Source organism: Ananas comosus, linkage group 20, assembly GCF_001540865.1.
Source record: "Ananas comosus cultivar F153 linkage group 20, ASM154086v1, whole genome shotgun sequence".
Lineage (NCBI taxonomy): Eukaryota > Viridiplantae > Streptophyta > Magnoliopsida > Poales > Bromeliaceae > Ananas > Ananas comosus.
This window is the reverse complement of record NC_033640.1, coordinates 6,846,564-6,852,563: the sequence shown is the minus strand read 5'-3', so window position 1 is coordinate 6,852,563 and position 6,000 is coordinate 6,846,564.

The following is a 6,000-nucleotide window of genomic DNA, read 5'->3' as shown; positions in this document are numbered from 1 at the left end:
GGTAGCCCTCTCCGATTGGCATCTGTGACGTAAGGCGATCCGTTCCGTGACGTAAGGCGTACGCGTGGGAAGAAGACGAGAAACGTGGGAGATCCAGAAGCATCGAGACAAGGACGATCCAAAAAGGCTTGTAAAACGAGCAACCCGATCTGATTCCGGTTTCCGGATACGTTGGCTATCCGGTTTGTAAATTTCCGCTGCCTATTATTTCCAACAATATGTGTGGAGTCGTGAGGCCGCGATTATGGGAAGAGGGTGGTTCCCTAAAATACACACGAAGCGATACTAGCGCATGGCCATAAAAGCGCTCACCCGCTTAGAATCTAAACAGTTGTACCATGTGTGCTGTTCGTGAAAATCTGACTCACCGGCCCTGGTTCAAGGCATAGTCCACCGTCGTGCCCTCTGATGTATATTGACAAGCGCTAAGTGAAGGTTCAAACCCGAAAGGTATCTTTACCGAATATATGGTATAAAAGATCTAGCATTCTTTTAATTTATTTTGAATTTCAGTTTATTTGCTTTTTTTATTTCAAGTTTTAAATCATGTGGGGGAATATTAAATTTTATTGGATTTTTATTTAGTTTTTGTGATTTAAAACTTATTAAAACTACTTGAGGAGCAAAATAATTGTTAATGGGTCTCTTGAGAGCCCAACTAAAATTTTCATGTGAGATGTTTAGTCCCACATTGGAAACCATAAGGGTGTTTGTGGTTTTTATATATTACTTTATTCTCAAGCTAGTTGCTTGGAAAAAAATAAGAGTTATGCTCTCGTTTAAATACACGCACGCACGAGCACGAGCACGAGCCGAGCGGGCGGCGGTGCGCGCGGTGCATACACCCGGTTTATTTTATTTTATCAGTTTTATCTTTATTTTAATACTTATCTTTTTACTAATCCTAATCATAATCTTTATCCGTATAATTTTAGGTTTATCTTGTTATACACGGATTTGACGCATTGAAACAAGATTCTCGCCTAGGTTATAAATATGGGGCGAGGTTGCACAAGTTAATAATAATATTAATAACCCGAGAGGGCGAGGTTGTACGAGTTAATAATAATATTAATAACCCGAGAATACCTAAAGCCTCTCGTCTTTTCCTGCTTTCTGAGTTTTCGCCGAGTTTTCTTTTGCTAGATCTGAAGCTGGTTGGGTTCATCCTGCGCCACCTTGAAAGCGTGCCGACGGGTTGGAACGTGGTCACTGTATCGCTAGGAGTAATTACCGGAAAGCCTCGCACGTGGAGGGGCAATTTCGCTTCTAGGACAGTGCTCTGTACGCCTCGATCTACAGGCCTTATCTAAATCTTTTCTTTATAGTATTTGTTATTTAATTTCTTTCGTGGAATATTTCGAAACTTGTAATTTAAATTTTCGAATTGGTTTTTAAAGAATATTGTAATAAAATATCAGAAAAAATTTTCCAACAAAACCTTGGAAAATACAAAAAATAATAATAATAATAAATTAATCTATGGTTTTACACATATGTTTATTTTTAAGAGAAAAAAATAGCATGTTATTCGCTTTACATAAAGTAATTATGTTTTGAATTTGAAATTTCAGGTACTGCAGTAAAGACAGTTTGTAGTTTTATACAAATATTGTATAAAAAAGCTTTATAGACACTTTATATATAGGTATAAATCTTTAGCTCTTTCTATGCATGGGTTCACAAAATCTTTGGTTAGTACTGAAAAAAAGTGATAAGACTTGTAGGATAATAATATTTATGTGGGTGTAAATTTCATATGTAATCTAAAGGTGTAGTGGTACTGTGGTAGCATTGCTTAATGTTGTATAATGTATAAACATAAGCTTACCTGGGGTTCAACTTTTAGGAGTTGATGAACTTTTTTAAATTCAAAAAGTTGGGATATCACATAACATCTAACATCATGTATTTGTTAAAATTAATATCTAATATGATGGATATGATTCATATGATCTAAAAGGTATGTATATAAAGATTACAAGTTTTAAAGATTATTGGTCCTAAATATTTATTTTCTGGCCATTAAGTAATTCAAAAAATTAACAGTACAAAAAATGAACATCATTTGATTTATAAGAAATATATATATATATATATATATATATATATATATATATATATTCAAAATTTTATAATTTTAAAATCTACATGGTAAAGTTTTAAAGAGACTGTGCATGGTGCACCGGGTGCATGTAATAATATCCTCTGACAAATAGTAAGCTTTGCACATAATCCGTTGTTGTAAATTTCTCTTCTTTTGTGGAGTGCTGTGTAATATTAAAAGTGTCATTCCTTTTCTTAATTTGCATGTGATGGATATGTTTAATTATCAAAAGACCATTTTTTAAGGAGACTCTTGTAGGGGACCTAAACTTTTATGTTGTCTAAACTACCCTTCATAAATTTGGATATAGCAGTCTAACCAAATAGTTTGGATTTATATATAAACAGGGATTCTCTTTGCATCATAACTTATCACATTTAGGTTTCGTTTGAAATTTCAATAAAAAATATCTTTGTTTCTATACATAATATCACGCATATCACAATGAGTCGATTATGATATATTTTCTTTAGTCCTATTGAAAAATATAGAAATGTATTTTTATATATATATATTTTTTTTAACTCTATTTTATCCATTAGTATTAAACTAGTGTAGTAATATGTGCGATGCTTCATGTAGATAATTAGAGAAAAAATAAAAAACGACAACAAAAGAAGAAGAAATAGCGATGGAAGAAGCAACGATAAGAAATAGGATTTATCTTGCCGATGAAGGAAGGTAATAGCCGAAGAAAGTGGAAGAGAAACAGTTCAGTCCAATGCAGAGGCATGACCCGGTTCAGTTCAAGCAAAAAAAAAAAAGAAAGAAAAATCCGGTTTGGTTAAGTAAAAGAAGAGAAAAATATGTGGAATACTTGAGCGGGTTCGGGGGAGCCCACACTCAATAATGATTAGTTTGGTTCAAATAAAGAAAAAAAAAATTTTGTCCGACTCGGCTCAAGCAAAAAAAAAGAAAAACCTGTGGAGGACTTAAGTAGGTTTGGGATGAAATCCATATTAACAATAAAGAGAATTATGCCATGTGTTAGAGAGAATAGTGTATAGATATAAAAGTATAGATAGATATAAATGAGTTTCAATACCAAATGGGCTCTTAATTGTAATATATTGCTTAAGTTTTTAATCAGCACTGTTCTTTGCGTTTGGACGCAATAATTTTTGGATAGCCCTCTAACTTGAATATGAATTAAATAAGAGAAAATTAATCGAAGCTGTGGCCATGTTTGAATGTTATAGTTGCCTGATGATAACTTATTCGATATAAAAATTTTCTTACGTGAATACAAAGTTTGCTATTTATTCGAGACATTTGATTATATATCTCATCAACCAAATAGTAGAATACCCTGCGGTATAAGTTAAAAATATATATCAAATAACATGTTTGTATATTCAATTAATTATTGGTTAAAAATAAAAGCTGTTGAGAAGAGTTTATTTACTATTTTATATTCAATACGCTGAGATATCATGTTGAATTGTGTCTTCTAATTTGAGTTGTGTGATAACGATATTTTTACTATTTTATTATCAATATTTTCAATCGTTTGTATAAGAATTCAAAGTAGAGATTGACCCAATGTTTACTTCTACCATGTTGCATTTAGAAAATTGTCAATTGGAGGTATGTAGAGAGATCTAGAGGGAGAAGGAGAGAGAGAGATTGAGATTTATTTGTCAAAATTTTGTATATGTGTAAAAATTAAGAGTTGAGCTGGAATGTTATCGGTAGTAAACGGATTTTGTCGCCGCCCTTTTTTTCGATGATGGAGCCTCCAAATCGACAATCGGCACAATTGAATATGATCTATACCACTTGAAGCATCTAGAAACCAAATTTCATACTTTTCCGATATTGTTCTCTTGTCCATTAAGTGGACACAAAAATAAACGGCTGAAAATGAATATCCTCTAAAGAGTGATGTAGGAATCTTATAATCAAGATCGAGAGTATAGATCTTATTCTAAATAGTTTAAAAAATTTTCTAACCAAAATTCAATTAATTTGAATATCTTTACACCGTTAAATGAGAAAACGTCTTATATCGACCATTAAATTATAAATTTTTAAACCTTTTGATAATTAGGTCAATGATGTCAAAAAAATTTAAAATTTGGTTTCTAAATTATTCAAGTGGTAGACATCATATTCAATGGTACTGATTGTTGATTTGGTTGCTCTATCATCAAAAAAAAATAAGTGGCAACGAAACTCGTTTGCTACTAATAGCATTCCAGCTCAACTCAAAAAATTAAACACATGAGCATTATTAAGACCTAGTAGAAGAAACCTTACTATCTCTCTCTCTCTCTCTCTCTCTCTCTCTCTCTCTCTATATATATATATATACATATTTATTAGGCTATATAAATTTTTAATATTTTCTGCCATATAGTAAGTTTTCTTTTATCCTCATAAGTGTTGTGATCTCTAGCAAACTTCTAATTAATGCATCTAAATAATCCCACTACCATCTACAATCCTCACCTCTATCACTAATTAATTTATCATGATCCTTTCTCTTTTCTCTATTAGGCTTCTAATTAATGTATCTAAACAGTTCGTCAGTATCTATAATTTTCACATTTCCATCTCTAATTAATTCATCAATTCTCTCTCCCTCATCTTTGTCTATACATCATTGTCTCTCTTCCTCTCTCTCTCTCTCTCACCGGAGAGAGCATCGTTGGGCCCATCTTCGGGGCCAACAGTAAAGAACATTTTGGTGGATGCGACACTTAATATACAGAAGAAAATATTTAATTTTCTCTTATTATCAATTGCTCATACAATTTCTATCTTCTGTAAAGCACGGCCCTTCACTAGTATTATATGAAACAGAGTATTAAATATTGAGCATGGGCTTGAATCCTTATTAAATGTTCCCCATTATATGAAACAGAGTATTAAATATTGAGCATGGGCTTGAATCCTTATTAAATGTTTCTAAGCGTAGCTTCTAAAAATGGCATTCTAATTCAATTCTAAAGGCTTGTAAGCAAGGAAAATATTTTTTGGATAAAATGTAATTTGGAAGCTCCTATAGTTGCCAATTGTGAAGACATTTTTAATGAAGGTCCCTCTTTCAATTTCATCGAGTAGAGCTCATAATTTTCATCTATTTTTTAACTTAGCTACGAAATAACTTTTCGATTCAAGAAGTAGCGATTAAGGGTCACCGCTTAAGATTATTGGAGCAGTGATTAAGGGTCCCTCTTTCAATTTCATTGAGTATAGCTCATAATTTTCATTCATTTTTTAACTTAGCTCCGATAGGGCTACCATACTCTTTTAGGAATATAGACCCTTTTATACTTGTAAGTTTTCGATCATTAGATGGCAGAATGTGTAGTTAGGATGATAGTGGTTCCCTAACGTTGGGTGGGCGGTTGGTTGAATAGTATGAACTAATAGATGGAAATGATCAAAGAGTAGGTTTAACGGTCGAAAACTTATGAGTACAAAAGGGTTTATACTCCGAACTCTTTTGATTAAATATATTATTACTTAGAAAAGATAAATAGTAAACTTTTTATCTATCACATTATTTAGCAAAGAACCACATACTCTGCCATTTTTTTAAAACATATACACCATATGAAGCCTTTATACTGACAACAAAATATCCTAATTAAATTTATTTATCTTGTTATATATATCTTAATAATATTTCAATAATTTTTTAGATTTAGATTTGGAGTAACAACATAAACAAAAAAAAAATTATTATATATTAGCAATTTATATCTTAAAAGATATCGATAACCAGTATTTTTAAGAAAAATATAATCATCCAAAAAATTTAGTAGAGTAATGCTTGTTCCATTCAACAGATTCTATCTTACTTACTATATTTATTCATTAACAAATTAAAGAAATATATTTCTTTTACAGTAGATCAATTTTTTTTATATCAAAAAATCGTAAAA